The sequence below is a fragment of the Eschrichtius robustus genome, unplaced genomic scaffold (genome assembly GCF_028021215.1).
Source record: "Eschrichtius robustus isolate mEscRob2 unplaced genomic scaffold, mEscRob2.pri scaffold_657, whole genome shotgun sequence".
Taxonomy (NCBI): Eukaryota; Metazoa; Chordata; class Mammalia; order Artiodactyla; family Eschrichtiidae; genus Eschrichtius; species Eschrichtius robustus.
In genome coordinates, this window is record NW_027175532.1 from 64,261 (window position 1) to 85,812 (window position 21,552).

The 21,552-nt window shown below is 55.0% G+C and overlaps 8 non-coding genes across 8 annotated transcripts; all 8 read right to left on the minus strand.

The window, feature by feature from the left end:
- Positions 1 to 1,900: 1,900 nt before the first annotated feature.
- Positions 1,901 to 1,993, minus strand: LOC137758074 (small nucleolar RNA SNORD116). The gene has a single exon (XR_011072746.1). It is a non-coding gene; the product is annotated as a small nucleolar RNA SNORD116 (small nucleolar RNA).
- Positions 1,994 to 4,683: 2,690 nt separating this feature from the next.
- On the minus strand, positions 4,684 to 4,776 carry LOC137758027 (small nucleolar RNA SNORD116). The gene has a single exon (XR_011072702.1). It is a non-coding gene; the product is annotated as a small nucleolar RNA SNORD116 (small nucleolar RNA).
- A 2,660-nt stretch (positions 4,777 to 7,436) lies between these two features.
- LOC137758075 (small nucleolar RNA SNORD116) lies at positions 7,437 to 7,529 on the minus strand. The gene has a single exon (XR_011072747.1). It is a non-coding gene; the product is annotated as a small nucleolar RNA SNORD116 (small nucleolar RNA).
- Positions 7,530 to 10,216: 2,687 nt separating this feature from the next.
- LOC137758033 (small nucleolar RNA SNORD116) lies at positions 10,217 to 10,309 on the minus strand. Its single transcript, XR_011072708.1, has one exon. It is a non-coding gene; the product is annotated as a small nucleolar RNA SNORD116 (small nucleolar RNA).
- A 2,664-nt stretch (positions 10,310 to 12,973) lies between these two features.
- LOC137758044 (small nucleolar RNA SNORD116) lies at positions 12,974 to 13,066 on the minus strand. Its single transcript, XR_011072718.1, has one exon. It is a non-coding gene; the product is annotated as a small nucleolar RNA SNORD116 (small nucleolar RNA).
- Positions 13,067 to 15,758: 2,692 nt separating this feature from the next.
- LOC137758036 (small nucleolar RNA SNORD116) lies at positions 15,759 to 15,851 on the minus strand. The gene has a single exon (XR_011072710.1). It is a non-coding gene; the product is annotated as a small nucleolar RNA SNORD116 (small nucleolar RNA).
- Positions 15,852 to 18,515: 2,664 nt separating this feature from the next.
- Positions 18,516 to 18,608, minus strand: LOC137758045 (small nucleolar RNA SNORD116). The gene has a single exon (XR_011072719.1). It is a non-coding gene; the product is annotated as a small nucleolar RNA SNORD116 (small nucleolar RNA).
- Positions 18,609 to 21,300: 2,692 nt separating this feature from the next.
- LOC137758037 (small nucleolar RNA SNORD116) lies at positions 21,301 to 21,393 on the minus strand. The gene has a single exon (XR_011072711.1). It is a non-coding gene; the product is annotated as a small nucleolar RNA SNORD116 (small nucleolar RNA).
- Positions 21,394 to 21,552: the final 159 nt, after the last annotated feature.

The window sequence follows — 21,552 nt, forward strand, 5'->3', positions numbered from 1 at the left end:
GCCGCATGCAAACTTTGGCCCCCAGGGCTGTCGAAATAGGCCACAGACTCCCGCTCTCCCACAGCCACGCCTTCTGACCAAAGCACAAAGCCTGGACGAGACCTCCCTCCCGGCCGTGGGTGCCACACCTATGTGGACCTGGAGATCCTGCCACCTACCACCACATCTGATGTGTCCTTGGGGTCACTTCCAGTGCTCCCGGAAGCAAGGTAACCTCCCATGGGCGGGCTGACACCGACCTGCAGTTGCCGACAGGCAAGATGCAGCCTGGCAATTCTCAAGGGGTTAACAGACTTCGGCCCAAGTGCCTCATCTCGCCAACTAGACCAAATCACTTTCCATGACCCCGTGGGAATGCCCTCAATGGGAAGTGTGGGGCTTCAGCAACCATGACACAGGTTGGAATCCCACAGAGGAAATTAGGCCACCTTCCCGGCCACGTATAGGCAAGCATCCAACTGGTAGGGTTTACGGCCCTGACCACTGAGGAAACGCTCAAACGCTACACAGCCTCGTCCTAAGTGCCCTCCTCCTGCCTGCAGGGCGACTCGATTCGACTTGAAGCCACAGACAACATGCGAACACAGAGACACTGAACAGCAGGGAAGACACGCCGCAAGCCTGTCTGCTTGGATGATGCCCACCCCACCCCATGCATCCTGGCAATTCTCCACTGCCACAGCGACACTACCGAGGAACTCACAGTGATCAAAGGCACTGTCCCCGAGGACCACAGACAGACTTTCAACGGAAAACCTTTGCCACACGAGGGGACCTGGAAACTTGAAAGGGCACAGTGGCTGTCCACGTCAGTGCACCTGGCGTCACAACAGTGCCCCCACCTCTGTCCTGCCAACGGACTGCTCCAGATACACTTCTAGCTGTTCGCAAGCCGAGTCATCCCCCCCGAGAGAAGCCCTTTCGCATTACACATTCCCAAACAAGGGAACAAAGCGGCCATAGGGTATGTTCGCATAACTAAAAATCCTCCAAGGAGGCCGGCACAGATGCGACACCATGTCGATCTTCTTCACCCCTCGCAAGACACCCTTTGGGAGTCTTTCCTCTGGCAACGGGATCGCAACTCTCCACAGGTTACCTACCTCACCTCATCCACTTCAACTGCCAAAGCCATCCCCTCCATAGGCAGCTGATGCCAGCCAATCACGAACATGACACATCCTTGGGAAGCCGAGGCCAGCACCTGCAACCCAATTATGATAGCCTATTCCATGACATCACAAAGGACATGTCCTCATCTTCCCTTCCCTTCCTGTGCGGGCCATCAGTGATCCACGCAGGTTGAAATACAGCACTCGTTCCTCTCCCCGCTCTACGATGACCCACTTGGCATCAACACTGTGCCGGGAGTTAAAGTAGAGAAGCCAACAAGGGCAGCAGCGAGGCCTAATCCATCAGCCCCTTTCCGCCGATGCCCAAACGAGCTCAGCCCAGCCCATTGCTCCAGCCTCATTATGCACTCAAGAACCTCACCGTGAAAAACGCAAGAACAGGGAGGGCCACAGGCCTGGCCTGAGGTTCCAGGCACCAACCAGGGACGCTTGCTCATTTTGGCTTCCAGAATCAACCCCCAAAATGGCATGCACGAAGCGTGAACCTGGCCAAAACTCACCTCCCAACTGCAAGCTAACTGGGCCTAGACCAGCACACACTCCGACTCTTAAGACCAGCAGGAGAGCCTGCCCCCTCGCATTCCCTCAACAGCCATTCAGCAGGGGCCCGGGATTCACAGATAACACAGCTTATGTGCAGACACGGTCAACCCTCAGACAGGAGCCCCTCCAATCCTGGAGTCCTTGGTGGTGTTTGCATGCATGTCGGCGGGGGACGCTGGCCCTCATTCCTTACTGTCCTCTCCCCCTGAGAGAGCAAACGTGCTGAACCTCAGTTTCGATGAGGAGACGGTAGAGTGTTCTCTCTCATTTGGTTCAGATTTTCCAAGGAATGCATGCAAGCGTGTCATCATCGATCCAAGCACATGCTGGGACGCTGCAGCACACAACCGGGGTGTGTGCGGGGCTCTGTACGGGAGCCATGAGCCTGGGCTACCTCAAAAGCCTGGAGAATCCACAGCCCTCAGGCCACTCAGCAAGAGGAACAATCAATCCACTCTTGCAGCCATTGGGCCCATCTGAGGAAAACCTAATATCTAATGGCACATCTTGTGGTGCTTGAATACCTACCGTCCTGAGTTATCCACGACCATGATCGGGGACATGGGCCCGCCACACTTTTTCCAGGTCTTCTTAGCACCTCCAAGCATCAGAGCACACAAAGGTTTTCTTGTTTGTGCCGACGGCCAGCCTTTCCCAACAACTGCACCTGAGAAGTGGACAGAAATCACCGAGGCTTCCTAAGTGGACCGGTGTCCTCAGAGGACATGATCCATACAAACATTTACCTGGCCTTGAGCTCTGAAACTGCTTCCCAAGGACCTCTATCCCTTACCGAGAATTGACTGCATGTCTGATAGTACGACTGCAGGAAGTTAGGCACCTACGTTGGCTTGTGTGTGAGAGGCTGTATGTGTGTGTTCACACGTGTGGGCGTGTGCGACTGTGACTGGGCTTGCGCACGTGCTTGTGGGTTTCTCTGTGTGCCGCTGAAAACGCATCTTGGTCTCTGTGTATCCCTATGGCCCTGTGAAGAGGAGTCCAACAGTAAAAGAATTAGTTTATACACAGCACCCTTGTTAGACCCCCAACTGAAAGGAGAAAGAACCCTGTCAGCTTCAAGAGGCCGCGGCCACACTTTGACCCCCAGGGGCTGTTGAAAGGGTCCACGGACTCCCGCTCTCCCACAGCCACGCCTTCTGACCAAAACACAAAGACTCGACGAGACCTGCCTCTGGGCCTTGGCTGTGACATCTACCTGCAGCTCGAGACTCTGTCAGCTACTAGTATATCTGATGGGCATTTGGGGTCACTCGCAGCACTTCCAAAAGCAAGGGAACTCCCATGGTCGGGCCGACACCGACCGGCAGCTGTCTACTGCCAAGATGCAGCCTGAAACCACTCAAGGGGCTAACGAACGTGGGCCCACGTGCCACTTCTCGCCAACTAGGCCTAATCACTTTCCATTGACCCGTGGGTATGCCCTCCACAGGAAGCGGTGGGCTTCAGCCACCATGACCCATGTTGGATCCCCATGGGGGAAACTAGTCCACATTCCCAGCCACGTCTCAGGCATCTCCCATCTTGAATGTTCACGGCCCTGATCCCTAAGGAAACGCTCAAACCCTTGAAAGCCGCGTCCTACGTGCCCTTCTCCAGCCCACAGGGCGACACGGCCCTACTGGAAACCACAAACATCTTCAGAACACGGGAACACTGAACACCAGGGAAGACAGACCGCAAGCCTGTCTCCTTCTTTGATGCTGATCCCACCCCATGCATCCTGGCAATTCTCCACTGCCACAGTGACACTAGCGAGTAACTCACAGTGATCAAAGGCATGGTCCCTGAGGACCACAGACAGACTTTCAACGGAAGACCTCTGCCATGCGACGGGACTTGGAAGCCTGAAAGGGAACGGTGGCTGGTCACAGCAGCACAGCAGGCATGGCAATTGGACCCCCATCTATGCCCCACCAATGGATTGCTCCAGATAAACCTCTGGCTGTTCGAAAGGCCTGCGTGCTACACTGGCCGGTCGCGTCATTGCCCCACGGGAGAAACACTTTCGCTTTACACATTGCCAAACAAGGGAACAAAGCGGCCAAAGGGGATATTCGCATAACTCAACTACCCCCAAGGAGGCCGGCACAGACGCCTCACCATGTCGATCTTCTCTACTTCCCACAAGACACCCTTTGTATGTCATTCCTCGGGCAACGGGATCACAACTCTACACAGGTTACCTACATCAACTCACCCACTTGAACTACCAAAGCCATCTGCTCCATAGGCAGCTAATGCCAGCCCATCACGAACAAGACACATTCTTGGGAAGCCGAGGCCAGCGCCTGCAACCCAATGGTGACAGCTCATCCCACGACATCATACAGGACCTTTCCTCATGATACCTTCCCTTTCTCTCCAGGCCAGCAGCCACCACCCAGGTTGAAATGCTTCACTCGAACCACACCCCACTCCACGAACTTCCACTTAGCGCCAACAGTGTGCTGGCAACTTCAGCAGAGGAGCTGACAGGGGCAGCACTGAGGCCTAAACCTTCAGCCCCCTTCCGCCATCGCCCAACTCCAGCACACGCCCGCCAACTGCTCCAGCCACACCGGGAAGTCAAGAACCTCACCGCGCGAAACACAACAGCAGAGAGGGCCAAAGGCCTGGCCTGAGGCTCCAGGCTGCAACCAAGGAAGCTTGCTCATTTTGGCTTCCATAATCAACCTCGGAAGGGGCATGCACAAAGCGTGATCCTGTCCAAAAATCACCTCTCCAAGCTGCAAGCTTACTGGGTCTACACCAGAACACACTCCGACCCTGAACACTAGCAGGAAAGCCTGCCCTCTTGCATTCCCTCAATGGCCTTTTAGCAGGGACCGGGGATTCCTAGATGACCCAGCTTATGGGCAGATATGGTCGACCCTCAGACAGGAGCCCCTCCAAAGCTGGAGCCCTTAGTGGTGTTTGCATGCCTCTCAGCAGGAGAAGTTGGCCCTCATTCCTAACTGTCCCATACCCCCGAGACAGGAAACGTGCTGGACCTCAGTTTCGATGAGGTGACGGAAGAGCGTTCTCACTCATTTTGTTCAGATTTTCCAAGGAATGCATACAAGGGTGTCATCATCGATCCAAGCACATGCTGGGACGCTGCAGAACACAAAAGGGAAGGATGTGGGGCTCTGCAGAGGAGTCATGACCTGGAAGTACTCCAACAGCCTGGGGAATCCACAGTCCTCAGGCCACTCAGCAAGACCAACAATCAATCCATTCTTGCAACCATTGGGCCCATCTGTGGAAAACCTTATATCCAATGGCACATTGGGTGAATGCCTACCGTCCTGAGATATCCACAGACATGCTTGGCAACTTGCACCCGCCCCACTTTTTCCACTTCTCCTTAGCACATCCAGTCATCAGACAATGCGAAGGTCTTCTTCTCCTTGCCGACAGCCAGCCTTACCCTGCAACTGCACCTGTGAAGTGGACAGAAATCACGCAGGTTTCTGAATTGCACCAGGGTCCTCAGAGAACATGATCCTTATGAGCACATAACCTGGGAGTGAGCCTGGAAGCTGCTTCCCAAGTACCACTATCCCCTACAGAAAACTGATTGTGTGTCTCATAGCACGAGTATAGGAACTTACGCACGTACGTTGGTCGGTGTGTGAGACGCTGTATGTGTGTATTCACACGTGTGGGCGTGTGTGACTGTGACTGTGCACGAGGATGCGTGTGTGGATTCCTGTGTGTGCCGCTAAATACGCGTCTTGGTCTCTGGGTGTCCCTGTGGCCCTTTGCAGATGCCTCCAACAGTAAACGTCATAGATTATACACAGCACCCAGGTTGGACCCCCAACTGAAAGGCAAAAGAACCCTGTCAGGTTCATGAGGCCGCATGCAAACTTTGGCCCCCAGGGCTGTCGAAATAGGCCACAGACTCCCGCTCTCCCACAGCCACGCCTTCTGACCAAAGCACAAAGCCTGGACGAGACCTCCCTCCCGGCCGTGGGTGCCACACCTATGTGGACCTGGAGATCCTGCCACCTACCACCACATCTGATGTGCCCTTGGGGTCACTTCCAGTGCTCCCGGAAGCAAGGTAACCTCCCATGGGCGGGCTGACACCGACCTGCAGTTGCCGACAGGCAAGATGCAGCCTGGCAATTCTCAAGGGGTTAACGGACTTCGGCCCAAGTGCCTCATCTCGCCAACTAGACCAAATCACTTTCCATGACCCCGTGGGAATGCCCTCAATGGGAAGTGTGGGGCTTCAGCAACCATGACACAGGTTGGAATCCCACAGAGGAAATTAGGCCACCTTCCCGGCCACGTATAGGCAAGCATCCAACTGGTAGGGTTTACGGCCCTGACCACTGAGGAAACGCTCAAACGCTACACAGCCTCGTCCTAAGTGCCCTCCTCCTGCCTGCAGGGCGACTCGATTGGACTTGAAGCCACAGACATCATGCGAACACGGAGACACTGAACACCAGGGAAGACACACCGCAAGCCTGTCTGCTTGGATGATGCCCACCCCACCCCATGCATCCTGGCAATTCCCCACTGCCACAGCGACACTACCGAGGAACTCACAGTGATCAAAGGCACTGTCCCCGAGGACAACAGACAGACTTTCAACAGAAAACCTTTGCCACACGAGAGGACCTGGAAACTTGAAAGGGCACAGTGGCTGTCCACGTCAGTGCACCTGGCGTCACAACAGTGCCCCCACCTCTGTCCCGCCAACGGACTGCTCCAGATACACCTCTAGCTGTTCGCAAGCCGAGTCATCCCCCCCGAGAGAAGCCCTTTCGCATTACACATTCCCAAACAAGGGAACAAAGCGGCCATAGGGTATGTTCGCATAACTAACAATCCTCCAAGGAGGCCGGCACAGATGCGACACCATGTCGATCTTCTTCACCCCTCGCAAGACACCCTTTGGGAGTCTTTCCTATGGCAACGGGATCGCAACTCTCCACAGGTTACCTACCTCACCTCATCCACTTCAACTGCCAAAGCCATCCCCTCCATAGGCAGCTGATGCCAGCCAATCACGAATATGACACATCCTTGGGAAGCCGAGGCCAGCACCTGCAACCCAATTATGATAGCCTATTCCATGACATCACAAAGGACATGTCCTCATCTTCCCTTCTCTTCCTGTGCGGGCCATCAGTGATCCACGCAGGTTGAAATACAGCACTCGTTCCTCTCCCCGCTCCACGATGACCCACTTGGCATCAACACTGTGCCGGGAGTTAAAGTAGAGAAGCCAACAAGGGCAGCAGCGAGGCCTAATCCATCAGCCCCTTTCCGCCGATGCCCAACCGAGCTCAGCCCAGCCCATTGCTCCAGCCTCATTATGCACTCAAGAACCTCACCGTGAAAAACGCAAGAACAGGGAGGGCCACAGGCCTGGCCTGAGGTTCCAGGCACCAACCAGGGACGCTTGCTCATTTTGGCTTCCAGAATCAACCCCCAAAATGGCATGCACGAAGCGTGAACCTGGCCAAAACTCACCTCCCAACTGCAAGCTAACTGGGCCTAGACCAGCACACACTCCGACTCTTAAGACCAGCAGGAGAGCCTGCCCCCTCGCATTCCCTCAACAGCCATTCAGCAGGGGCCCGGGATTCACAGATAACACAGCTTATGTGCAGACACGGTCAACCCTCAGACAGGAGGCCCTCCAATCCTGGAGTCCTTGGTGGTGTTTGCATGCATGTCGGCGGGGGACGCTGGCCCTCATTCCTTACTGTCCTCTCCCCCTGAGAGAGCAAACGTGCTGAACCTCAGTTTCGATGAGGAGACGGTAGAGTGTTCTCTCTCATTTGGTTCAGATTTTCCAAGGAATGCATGCAAGCGTGTCATCATCGATCCAAGCACATGCTGGGACGCTGCAGCACACAACCGGGGTGTGTGCGGGGCTCTATACGGGAGCCATGAGCCTGGGCTACCCCAAAAGCCTGGAGAATCCACAGCCCTCAGGCCACTCAGCAAGAGGAACAATCAATCCACTCTTGCAGCCATTGGGCCCATCTGAGGAAAACCTAATATCTAATGGCACATCTTGTGGTGCTTGAATACCTACCGTCCTCCATGCTCGGGGACATGGGCCCGCCTCACTTCTTCCAGGTCTTCTTAGCACCTCCAAGGATCAGAGCACACAAAGGTTTTCTTGTTTGTGCCGACGGCCAGCCTTTCCCAGCAACTGCACCTGAGAAGTGGACAGAAATCACCGAGGCTTCCTAAGTGGACCGGTGTCCTCAGAGGACATGATCCATACAAACATTTAACCTGGCCTTGAGCTCTGAAACTGCTTCCCAAGGACCTCTATCCCTTACCGAGAATTGACTGCATGTCTGATAGTACGACTGCAGGAAGTTAGGCACCTACGTTGGCTGGTGTGTGAGAGGCTGTATGTGTGTGTTCACGGTGTGGGCGTGTGCGACTGTGACTGGGCTTGTGGACGTGCTTGTGGGTTTCTCTGTGTGCCGCTGAATACGCGTCTTGGTCTCTGTGTGTCCCTATGGCCCTGTGAAGAGGAGTCCAACAGTAAAAGAAATAGTTTATACACAGCACCCTGGTTAGACCCCCAACTGAAAGGAGAAAGACCCCTGTCAGCTTCAAGAGGCCGCGGCCACACTTTGACCCCCAGGGGCTGTTGAAAGGGTCCACGGACTCCCCCCGCTCTTCCACAGCCACGCCTTCTGACCAAAACACAAAGACTCGACGAGACATGCCTCTGGGCCTTGGCTGTGAAATCTACCTGCAGCTCGAGACTGTGTCAGCTACCAGTCTATCTGATGGGCATTTGGGGTCACTCGCAGCACTTCCCGGAAGCAAGGGAACTCCCATGGTCGGGCCGACACCCACCGGCAAGCTGTCTACTGCCAAGATTGCAGCCTGAAACCACTCAAGGGGCTAACGAACGTGGGCCCATGTGCCACTTCTCGCCAACTAGGCCTAATCACTTTCCATTGACCCGTGGGAATGCCCTCCACAGGAAGTTGTGGGCTTCAGCCACCATGACCCATGTCGGATCCCCATGGGGGAAACTAGTCCACATTCCCAGCCACGTCTCAGGCAGCGCCCATCTTGAATGTTGACGGCCCTGACCCCTAAGGAAACGCTCAAACCCTTGAAAGCCTCGTCCTACTTGCCCTCCTCCAGCCCACAGGGCGACACGACCCTACTGGAAACCACAAACATCTTCAGAACACGGGAACACTGAACACCAGGGAAGACAGACCGCAAGCCTGTCTCCTTCTTTGGTGCTGATCCCACCCCATGCATCCTGGCAATTCTCCACTGCCACAGTGACACTAGCGAGTAAGTCACAGTGATCAAAGGCAAGGTCCCTGAGGACCACAGACAGACTTTCAACGGAAGACCTCTGCCATGCGACGGGACTTGGAAGCCTGAAAGGGAACTTCCTTTCCCTGGTCACAGCAGCACAGCAGGCATGCCAATTGGACCCCCATCTCTGCCCCACCAATGGACTGCTCCAGATAAACCTCTGGCTGTTCGAAAGGCCTGCATGCTACACTGGCCGGTCGCGTCATTCCCCCCACGGGAGAAACACTTTCGCTTTACACATTGCCAAACAAGGGAACAAAGCGGCCAAAGGGGATATTCGCATAACTCATCTACCCCCAAGGAGGCCGGCACAGACGCCTCACCATGTCGATCTTCTCTACTTCCCACAAGACACCCTCTGGATGTCATTCCTCGGGCAACGGGATCGCAACTCTACACAGGTTACCTACCTCAACTCACCCGCTTGAACTACCAAAGCCATGTGCTCCATAGGCAGCTTATGCCAGCCCATCACGAACAAGACACATTCTTGGGAAGCCGAGGCCTGCGCCTGCAACCCAATGGTGACAGCCCATCCCACGACATCACACAGGACCTTTCCTCATGATACCTTACCTTTCTCTCCAGGCCAGCAACCACCACCCAGGCTGAAATGCTTCACTCGATCCACACCCACTCCACGAACCTCCACTCAGCTCCAACAGTGTGCCGGCCACTTCAGCAGAGGAGCTGACAGGGGCAGCACTGAGGCCTAAACCTTCAGCCCCCTTCCGCCATCGCCCAACTCCAGCCCACGCCCGCCCACTTCTCCAGCCACACCGGGCAGTCAAGAACCTCACCGCGCGAAACACAACAACAGAGAGGGCCAAAGGCCTGGCCTGAGGCTCCAGGCTCCAACCAAGGAAGCTTGCTCATTTTGGCTTCCATAACCAACCGCGGAAGCGGCATGCACAAAGCCTGATCCTGTCCAAAAATCACCTCTCCAAGCTGCAAGCTTACTGGGTCTATACCAGAAGACACTCCGACCCTGAAGACTAGCAGGAAAGCCTGCCCTCTTGCATTCCCTCAACGGCCTTTTAGCAGGGACTGGGGATTCCTAGATGACCCAGCTTATGGGCAGATATGGTCGACCCTCAGACAGGAGCCCCCGCAATGCTGAAGCCCTTAGTGGTGTTTGTATGCCTGTCATCAGGAGACTTTGGCCCTCATTCCTAACTGTCCCATACCCCCGAGAGAGGAAACGTGCTGGACCTCAGTTTCGATGAGGAGACGGAAGAGCGTTCTCACTCATTCTGTTCAGATTTTCCAAGGAATGAATACAAGGGTGTCATCATCGATCCAAGCACATGCTGGGACGCTGCAGAACAAAAAAGGGAACGCTGTGCGGCTCTGCAGAAAAGCCATGACTTGGAAGTACTCCAACAGCCTGGGGAATCCACAGTGCTCAGGCCAGTCAGCAAGACCAACAATCAATCCACTCTTGCAACCACTGGGCTCATCGGTGGAAAACCTAATATCCAATGGCACATCTTAGTATGGGTGAATGCCTACCGTCCTGAGATATCCACAGACATGCTCGGCAACGTGCACCCGACCCACTTTTTCCAGTTCTCCTTAGCACATTCAGTCATCAGACAATGCGAAGGTCTTCTTCTGTTTGACGACAGCCAGCCTTACCCTGCAACTGCACCTGTGAAGTGGACAGAAAACATGAAGGTTTCTGAATTGCACCAGGGTCCTCAGAGAACATGATTCTTATGAGCACATAACCTGGGCGTGAGCCTGGAACCTGCTTCCCAAGTACCACTATCCCCTACCGAAAACTGATTGTGTGTCTCACAGCACGACTGAAGGAAGTTACGCACGTACATTGGTCGGTGTGTGAGACGCTGTATGTGTGTATTCACACGTGTGGGCGTGTGTGACTGTGACTGTGCACGAGGATGCATTTGTGGATTCCTGTGTGCCGCTAAATACACGTTTGGGTCTCTGGGTGTCCCTGTGGCCCTTTGCAGATGCCTCCAACAGTAAACGTCATAGTTTATACACAGCACCCAGGTTGGACCCCCAACTGAAAGGCAAAAGAACCCTGTCAGTTTCATGAGGCCGCATGCAAACTTTGGTCCCCAGGGCTGTCGAAATAGGCCACAGACTCCCGCTCTCCCACAGCCACGCCTTCTGACCAAAGCACAAAGCCTGGACGAGACCTCCCTCCCGGCCGTGGGTGTCACACCTATGTGGACCTGGAGATCCTGCCACCTACCACCACATCTGATGTGCCCTTGGGGTCACTCCCAGTGCTCCCGGAAGCAAGGTAACCTCCCATGGGCGGGCTGACACCGACCTGCAGTTGCCGACAGGCAAGATGCAGCCTGGCAATTCTCAAAGGGTTAACGGACTTCGGCCCAAGTGCCTCATCTCGCCAACTAGACCAAATCACATTCCATGACCCCGTGGGAATGCCCTCAATGGGAAGTGTGGGGCTTCAGCAACCATGACACAGTTGGAATCCCACAGAGGAAATTAAGCCACCTTCCCGGCCACGTATAGGCAAGCATCCAACTGGTATGGTTTACGGCCCTGACCACTGAGGAAAGGCTCAAACGCTACACAGCCTCGTCCTAAGTGCCCTCCTCCTGACTTCAGGGCGACTCGATTCGACTTGAAGCCACAGACATCATGCGAACACGGAGACACTGAACAGCAGGGAAGACACACCGCAAGCCTGTCTGCTTGGATGATGCCCACCCCACCCCATGCATCCTGGCAATTCTCCACTGCCACAGCGACACTACCGAGGAACTCACAGTGATCAAAGGCACTGTCCCCGAGGACCACAGACAGACTTTCAACAGAAAACCTTTGCCACACGAGAGGACCTGGAAACTTGAAAGGGCACAGTGGCTGTCCACGTCAGTGCACCTGGCGTCACAACAGTGCCCCCACCTCTGTCCCGCCAACGGACTGCTCCAGATACACCTCTAGCTGTTCGCAAGCAGAGTCATCCCCCCCGAGAGAAGCCCTTTCACATTACACATTCCCAAACAAGGGAACAAAGCGGCCATAGTGTATGTTCGCATAACTAACCATCCTCCAAGGAGGCCGGCACAGATGCGACACCATGTCGATCTTCTTCACCCCTCGCAAGACACCCTTTGGGAGTCTTTCCTCTGGCAACGGGATCGCAACTCTCCACAGGTTACCTACCTCACCTCATCCACTTCAACTGCCAAAGCCATCCCCTCCATAGGCAGCTGATGCCAGCCAATCACGAACATGACACATCCTTGGGAAGCCGAGGCCAGCACCTGCAACCCAATTATGATAGCCTATTCCATGACATCACAAAGGACATGGCCTCATCTTCCCTTCCCTTCCAGTGCAGGCCATCAGTGATCCACGCAGGGTGAAATACAGCACTCGTTCCTCTCCCCAGTCCACCATGACCCACTTGGCATGAACACTGTGCCGGGAGTTAAAGTAGAGAAGCAAACAAGGGCAGCAGCGAGGCCTAATCCATCAGCCCCTTTCCCCCGATGCCCAACCGAGCTCAGCCCCGCCCATTGCTCCAGCCTCACTAGGCACTCAAGAACCTCACCGTGAAAAACGCAAGAATAGGGAGGGCCACAGGCCTGGCCTGAGTTTCCAGGCACCAACCAGGGACGCTTGCTCATTTTGGCTTCCAGAATCAACCCCCAAAATGGCATGCACGAAGCTTGATCCTGGCCAAAACTCACCTCCCAACTGCAAGCTAACTGGGCCTAGACCAGCACACAATCCGACTCTTAAGACCAGCAGGAGAGCCTGCGCCATTGCGTTCCCTCAACAGCCATTCAGCAGGGACCCGGGATTCACAGATAGCACAGCTTATGTGCAGACACGGTCAACCCTCAGACAGGAGCCCCTCCAATCCTGGAGCCCTTGGTGGTGTTTGCATGCATGTCGGCGGGGGACGCTGACCCTCATTCCTAACTGTCCTCTCCCCCTGAGAGAGGAAACGTTCTGAACCTCAGTTTCGATGAGGAGACGGTAGAGTGTTCTCACTCATTTGGTTCAGATTTTCCAAGGAATGCATGCAAGGGTGTCATCATCGATCCAAGCACATGCTGGGACGCTGCAGAACACAACCGGGGTGTGCGCGGGGCTCTGTACGGGAGCCATGAGCCTGGGCTACCCCAAAAGCCTGGAGAATCCACAGCCCTCAGGCCACTCAGCGAGAGGAACAATCAATCCACTCTTGCAGCCATTGGGCCCGTCTGAGGAAAACCTAATATCTAATGGCACATCTTGGGGTGCTTGAATACCTACCGTCCTGAGTTATCCACGACCATGCTCGGGGACATGGGCCCGCCTCACTTCTTCCAGGTCTTCTTAGCACCTCCAAGGATCAGAGCACACAAAGGTTTTCTTGTTTGTGCCGACGGCCAGCCTTTCCCAGCAACTGCACCTGAGAAGTGGACAGAAATCACCGAGGCTTCCTAAGTGGACCGGTGTCCTCAGAGGACATGATCCATACAAACATTTACCTGGCCTTGAGCTCTGAAACTGCTTCCCAAGGACCTCTATCCCTTACCGAGAATTGACTGCATGTCTGATAGTACGACTGCAGGAAGTTAGGCACCTACGTTGGCTGGTGTGTGAGAGGCTGTATGTGTGTGTTCACGGTGTGGGCGTGTGCGACTGTGACTGGGCTTGTGGACGTGCTTGTGGGTTTCTCTGTGTGCCGCTGAATACGCGTCTTGGTCTCTGTGTGTCCCTATGGCCCTGTGAAGAGGAGTCCAACAGTAAAAGAAATAGTTTATACACAGCACCCTGGTTAGACCCCCAACTGAAAGGAGAAAGACCCCTGTCAGCTTCAAGAGGCCGCGGCCACACTTTGACCCCCAGGGGCTGTTGAAAGGGTCCACGGACTCCCGCTCTTCCACAGCCACGCCTTCTGACCAAAACACAAAGACTCGACGAGACATGCCTCTGGGCCTTGGCTGTGAAATCTACCTGCAGCTCGAGACTGTGTCAGCTACCAGTCTATCTGATGGGCATTTGGGGTCACTCGCAGCACTTCCGGAAGCAAGGGAACTCCCATGGTCGGGCCGACACCCACCGGCAGCTGTCTACTGCCAAGATGCAGCCTGAAACCACTCAAGGGGCTAACGAACGTGGGCCCATGTGCCACTTCTCGCCAACTAGGCCTAATCACTTTCCATTGACCCGTGGGAATGCCCTCCACAGGAAGTTGTGGGCTTCAGCCACCATGACCCATGTCGGATCCCCATGGGGGAAACTAGTCCACATTCCCAGCCACGTCTCAGGCAGCGCCCATCTTGAATGTTGACGGCCCTGACCCCTAAGGAAACGCTCAAACCCTTGAAAGCCTCGTCCTACTTGCCCTCCTCCAGCCCACAGGGCGACACGACCCTACTGGAAACCACAAACATCTTCAGAACACGGGAACACTGAACACCAGGGAAGACAGACCGCAAGCCTGTCTCCTTCTTTGGTGCTGATCCCACCCCATGCATCCTGGCAATTCTCCACTGCCACAGTGACACTAGCGAGTAAGTCACAGTGATCAAAGGCAAGGTCCCTGAGGACCACAGACAGACTTTCAACGGAAGACCTCTGCCATGCGACGGGACTTGGAAGCCTGAAAGGGAACTTCCTTTCCCTGGTCACAGCAGCACAGCAGGCATGCCAATTGGACCCCCATCTCTGCCCCACCAATGGACTGCTCCAGATAAACCTCTGGCTGTTCGAAAGGCCTGCATGCTACACTGGCCGGTCGCGTCATTCCCCCACGGGAGAAACACTTTCGCTTTACACATTGCCAAACAAGGGAACAAAGCGGCCAAAGGGGATATTCGCATAACTCATCTACCCCCAAGGAGGCCGGCACAGACGCCTCACCATGTCGATCTTCTCTACTTCCCACAAGACACCCTCTGGATGTCATTCCTCGGGCAACGGGATCGCAACTCTACACAGGTTACCTACCTCAACTCACCCGCTTGAACTACCAAAGCCATGTGCTCCATAGGCAGCTTATGCCAGCCCATCACGAACAAGACACATTCTTGGGAAGCCGAGGCCTGCGCCTGCAACCCAATGGTGACAGCCCATCCCACGACATCACACAGGACCTTTCCTCATGATACCTTACCTTTCTCTCCAGGCCAGCAACCACCACCCAGGCTGAAATGCTTCACTCGATCCACACCCACTCCACGAACCTCCACTCAGCTCCAACAGTGTGCCGGCCACTTCAGCAGAGGAGCTGACAGGGGCAGCACTGAGGCCTAAACCTTCAGCCCCCTTCCGCCATCGCCCAACTCCAGCCCACGCCCGCCCACTGCTCCAGCCACACCGGGCAGTCAAGAACCTCACCGCGCGAAACACAACAACAGAGAGGGCCAAAGGCCTGGCCTGAGGCTCCAGGCTCCAACCAAGGAAGCTTGCTCATTTTGGCTTCCATAACCAACCGCGGAAGCGGCATGCACAAAGCCTGATCCTGTCCAAAAATCACCTCTCCAAGCTGCAAGCTTACTGGGTCTATACCAGAAGACACTCCGACCCTGAAGACTAGCAGGAAAGCCTGCCCTCTTGCATTCCCTCAACGGCCTTTTAGCAGGGACTGGGGATTCCTAGATGACCCAGCTTATGGGCAGATATGGTCGACCCTCAGACAGGAGCCCCCGCAATGCTGAAGCCCTTAGTGGTGTTTGTATGCCTGTCATCAGGAGACTTTGGCCCTCATTCCTAACTGTCCCATACCCCCGAGAGAGGAAACGTGCTGGACCTCAGTTTCGATGAGGAGACGGAAGAGCGTTCTCACTCATTCTGTTCAGATTTTCCAAGGAATGAATACAAGGGTGTCATCATCGATCCAAGCACATGCTGGGACGCTGCAGAACAAAAAAGGGAACGCTGTGCGGCTCTGCAGAAAAGCCATGACTTGGAAGTACTCCAACAGCCTGGGGAATCCACAGTGCTCAGGCCAGTCAGCAAGACCAACAATCAATCCACTCTTGCAACCACTGGGCTCATCGGTGGAAAACCTAATATCCAATGGCACATCTTAGTATGGGTGAATGCCTACCGTCCTGAGATATCCACAGACATGCTCGGCAACGTGCACCCGACCCACTTTTTCCAGTTCTCCTTAGCACATTCAGTCATCAGACAATGCGAAGGTCTTCTTCTGTTTGACGACAGCCAGCCTTACCCTGCAACTGCACCTGTGAAGTGGACAGAAAACATGAAGGTTTCTGAATTGCACCAGGGTCCTCAGAGAACATGATTCTTATGAGCACATAACCTGGGCGTGAGCCTGGAACCTGCTTCCCAAGTACCACTATCCCCTACCGAAAACTGATTGTGTGTCTCACAGCACGACTGAAGGAAGTTACGCACGTACATTGGTCGGTGTGTGAGACGCTGTATGTGTGTATTCACACGTGTGGGCGTGTGTGACTGTGACTGTGCACGAGGATGCATTTGTGGATTCCTGTGTGCCGCTAAATACACGTTTGGGTCTCTGGGTGTCCCTGTGGCCCTTTGCAGATGCCTCCAACAGTAAACGTCATAGTTTATACACAGCACCCAGGTTGGACCCCCAACTGAAAGGCAAAAGAACCCTGTCAGTTTCATGAGGCCGCATGCAAACTTTGGTCCCCAGGGCTGTCGAAATAGGCCACAGACTCCCGCTCTCCCACAGCCACGCCTTCTGACCAAAGCACAAAGCCTGGACGAGACCTCCCTCCCGGCCGTGGGTGTCACACCTATGTGGACCTGGAGATCCTGCCACCTACCACCACATCTGATGTGCCCTTGGGGTCACTCCCAGTGCTCCCGGAAGCAAGGTAACCTCCCATGGGCGGGCTGACACCGACCTGCAGTTGCCGACAGGCAAGATGCAGCCTGGCAATTCTCAAAGGGTTAACGGACTTCGGCCCAAGTGCCTCATCTCGCCAACTAGACCAAATCACATTCCATGACCCCGTGGGAATGCCCTCAATGGGAAGTGTGGGGCTTCAGCAACCATGACACAGTTGGAATCCCACAGAGGAAATTAAGCCACCTTCCCGGCCACGTATAGGCAAGCATCCAACTGGTATGGTTTACGGCCCTGACCACTGAGGAAAGGCTCAAACGCTACACAGCCTCGTCCTAAGTGCCCTCCTCCTGACTTCAGGGCGACTCGATTCGACTTGAAGCCACAGACATCATGCGAACACGGAGACACTGAACAGCAGGGAAGACACACCGCAAGCCTGTCTGCTTGGATGATGCCCACCCCACCCCATGCATCCTGGCAATTCTCCACTGCCACAGCGACACTACCGAGGAACTCACAGTGATCAAAGGCACTGTCCCCGAGGACCACAGACAGACTTTCAACAGAAAACCTTTGCCACACGAGAGGACCTGGAAACTTGAAAGGGCACAGTGGCTGTCCACGTCAGTGCACCTGGCGTCACAACAGTGCCCCCACCTCTGTCCCGCCAACGGACTGCTCCAGATACACCTCTAGCTGTTCGCAAGCAGAGTCATCCCCCCCGAGAGAAGCCCTTTCACATTACACATTCCCAAACAAGGGAACAAAGCGGCCATAGTGTATGTTCGCATAACTAACCATCCTCCAAGGAGGCCGGCACAGATGCGACACCATGTCGATCTTCTTCACCCCTCGCAAGACACCCTTTGGGAGTCTTTCCTCTGGCAACGGGATCGCAACTCTCCACAGGTTACCTACCTCACCTCATCCACTTCAACTGCCAAAGCCATCCCCTCCATAGGCAGCTGATGCCAGCCAATCACGAACATGACACATCCTTGGGAAGCCGAGGCCAGCACCTGCAACCCAATTATGATAGCCTATTCCATGACATCACAAAGGACATGGCCTCATCTTCCCTTCCCTTCCAGTGCAGGCCATCAGTGATCCACGCAGGGTGAAATACAGCACTCGTTCCTCTCCCCAGTCCACCATGACCCACTTGGCATGAACACTGTGCCGGGAGTTAAAGTAGAGAAGCAAACAAGGGCAGCAGCGAGGCCTAATCCATCAGCCCCTTTCCCCCGATGCCCAACCGAGCTCAGCCCCGCCCATTGCTCCAGCCTCACTAGGCACTCAAGAACCTCACCGTGAAAAACGCAAGAATAGGGAGGGCCACAGGCCTGGCCTGAGTTTCCAGGCACCAACCAGGGACGCTTGCTCATTTTGGCTTCCAGAATCAACCCCCAAAATGGCATGCACGAAGCTTGATCCTGGCCAAAACTCACCTCCCAACTGCAAGCTAACTGGGCCTAGACCAGCACACAATCCGACTCTTAAGACCAGCAGGAGAGCCTGCGCCATTGCGTTCCCTCAACAGCCATTCAGCAGGGACCCGGGATTCACAGATAGCACAGCTTATGTGCAGACACGGTCAACCCTCAGACAGGAGCCCCTCCAATCCTGGAGCCCTTGGTGGTGTTTGCATGCATGTCGGCGGGGGACGCTGACCCTCATTCCTAACTGTCCTCTCCCCCTGAGAGAGGAAACGTTCTGAACCTCAGTTTCGATGAGGAGACGGTAGAGTGTTCTCACTCATTTGGTTCAGATTTTCCAAGGAATGCATGCAAGGGTGTCATCATCGATCCAAGCACATGCTGGGACGCTGCAGAACACAACCGGGGTGTGCGCGGGGCTCTGTACGGGAGCCATGAGCCTGGGCTACCCCAAAAGCCTGGAGAATCCACAGCCCTCAGGCCACTCAGCGAGAGGAACAATCAATCCACTCTTGCAGCCATTGGGCCCGTCTGAGGAAAACCTAATATCTAATGGCACATCTTGGGGTGCTTGAATACCTACCGTCCTGAGTTATCCACGACCATGCTCGGGGACATGGGCCCGCCTCACTTCTTCCAGGTCTTCTTAGCACCTCCAAGGATCAGAGCACACAAAGGTTTTCTTGTTTGTGCCGACGGCCAGCCTTTCCCAGCAACTGCACCTGAGAAGTGGACAGAAATCACCGAGGCTTCCTAAGTGGACCGGTGTCCTCAGAGGACATGATCCATACAAACATTTACCTGGCCTTGAGCTCTGAAACTGCTTCCCAAGGACCTCTATCCCTTACCGAGAATTGACTGCATGTCTGATAGTACGACTGCAGGAAGTTAGGCACCTACGTTGGCTGGTGTGTGAGAGGCTGTATGTGTGTGTTCACGGTGTGGGCGTGTGCGACTGTGACTGGGCTTGTGGACGTGCTTGTGGGTTTCTCTGTGTGCCGCTGAATACGCGTCTTGGTCTCTGTGTGTCCCTATGGCCCTGTGAAGAGGAGTCCAACAGTAAAAGAAATAGTTTATACACAGCACCCTGGTTAGACCCCCAACTGAAAGGAGAAAGACCCCTGTCAGCTTCAAGAGGCCGCGGCCACACTTTGACCCCCAGGGGCTGTTGAAAGGGTCCACGGACTCCCGCTCTTCCACAGCCACGCCTTCTGACCAAAACACAAAGACTCGACGAGACATGCCTCTGGGCCTTGGCTGTGAAATCTACCTGCAGCTCGAGACTGTGTCAGCTACCAGTCTATCTGATGGGCATTTGGGGTCACTCGCAGCACTTCCGGAAGCAAGGGAACTCCCATGGTCGGGCCGACACCCACCGGCAGCTGTCTACTGCCAAGATGCAGCCTGAAACCACTCAAGGGGCTAACGAACGTGGGCCCATGTGCCACTTCTCGCCAACTAGGCCTAATCACTTTCCATTGACCCGTGGGAATGCCCTCCACAGGAAGTTGTGGGCTTCAGCCACCATGACCCATGTCGGATCCCCATGGGGGAAACTAGTCCACATTCCCAGCCACGTCTCAGGCAGCGCCCATCTTGAATGTTGACGGCCCTGACCCCTAAGGAAACGCTCAAACCCTTGAAAGCCTCGTCCTACTTGCCCTCCTCCAGCCCACAGGGCGACACGACCCTACTGGAAACCACAAACATCTTCAGAACACGGGAACACTGAACACCAGGGAAGACAGACCGCAAGCCTGTCTCCTTCTTTGGTGCTGATCCCACCCCATGCATCCTGGCAATTCTCCACTGCCACAGTGACACTAGCGAGTAAGTCACAGTGATCAAAGGCAAGGTCCCTGAGGACCACAGACAGACTTTCAACGGAAGACCTCTGCCATGCGACGGGACTTGGAAGCCTGAAAGGGAACTTCCTTTCCCTGGTCACAGCAGCACAGCAGGCATGCCAATTGGACCCCCATCTCTGCCCCACCAATGGACTGCTCCAGATAAACCTCTGGCTGTTCGAAAGGCCTGCATGCTACACTGGCCGGTCGCGTCATTCCCCCACGGGAGAAACACTTTCGCTTTACACATTGCCAAACAAGGGAACAAAGCGGCCAAAGGGGATATTCGCATAACTCATCTACCCCCAAGGAGGCCGGCACAGACGCCTCACCATGTCGATCTTCTCTACTTCCCACAAGACACCCTCTGGATGTCATTCCTCGGGCAACGGGATCGCAACTCTACACAGGTTACCTACCTCAACTCACCCGCTTGAACTACCAAAGCCATGTGCTCCATAGGCAGCTTATGCCAGCCCATCACGAACAAGACACATTCTTGGGAAGCCGAGGCCTGCGCCTGCAACCCAATGGTGACAGCCCATCCCACGACATCACACAGGACCTTTCCTCATGATACCTTACCTTTCTCTCCAGGCCAGCAACCACCACCCAGGCTGAAATGCTTCACTCGATCCACACCCACTCCACGAACCTCCACTCAGCTCCAACAGTGTGCCGGCCACTTCAGCAGAGGAGCTGACAGGGGCAGCACTGAGGCCTAAACCTTCAGCCCCCTTCCGCCATCGCCCAACTCCAGCCCACGCCCGCCCACTGCTCCAGCCACACCGGGCAGTCAAGAACCTCACCGCGCGAAACACAACAACAGAGAGGGCCAAAGGCCTGGCCTGAGGCTCCAGGCTCCAACCAAGGAAGCTTGCTCATTTTGGCTTCCATAACCAACCGCGGAAGCGGCATGCACAAAGCCTGATCCTGTCCAAAAATCACCTCTCCAAGCTGCAAGCTTACTGGGTCTATACCAGAAGACACTCCGACCCTGAAGACTAGCAGGAAAGCCTGCCCTCTTGCATTCCCTCAACGGCCTTTTAGCAGGGACTGGGGATTCCTAGATGACCCAGCTTATGGGCAGATATGGTCGACCCTCAGACAGGAGCCCCCGCAATGCTGAAGCCCTTAGTGGTGTTTGTATGCCTGTCATCAGGAGACTTTGGCCCTCATTCCTAACTGTCCCATACCCCCGAGAGAGGAAACGTGCTGGACCTCAGTTTCGATGAGGAGACGGAAGAGCGTTCTCACTCATTCTGTTCAGATTTTCCAAGGAATGAATACAAGGGTGTCATCATCGATCCAAGCACATGCTGGGACGCTGCAGAACAAAAAAGGGAACGCTGTGCGGCTCTGCAGAAAAGCCATGACTTGGAAGTACTCCAACAGCCTGGGGAATCCACAGTGCTCAGGCCAGTCAGCAAGACCAACAATCAATCCACTCTTGCAACCACTGGGCTCAT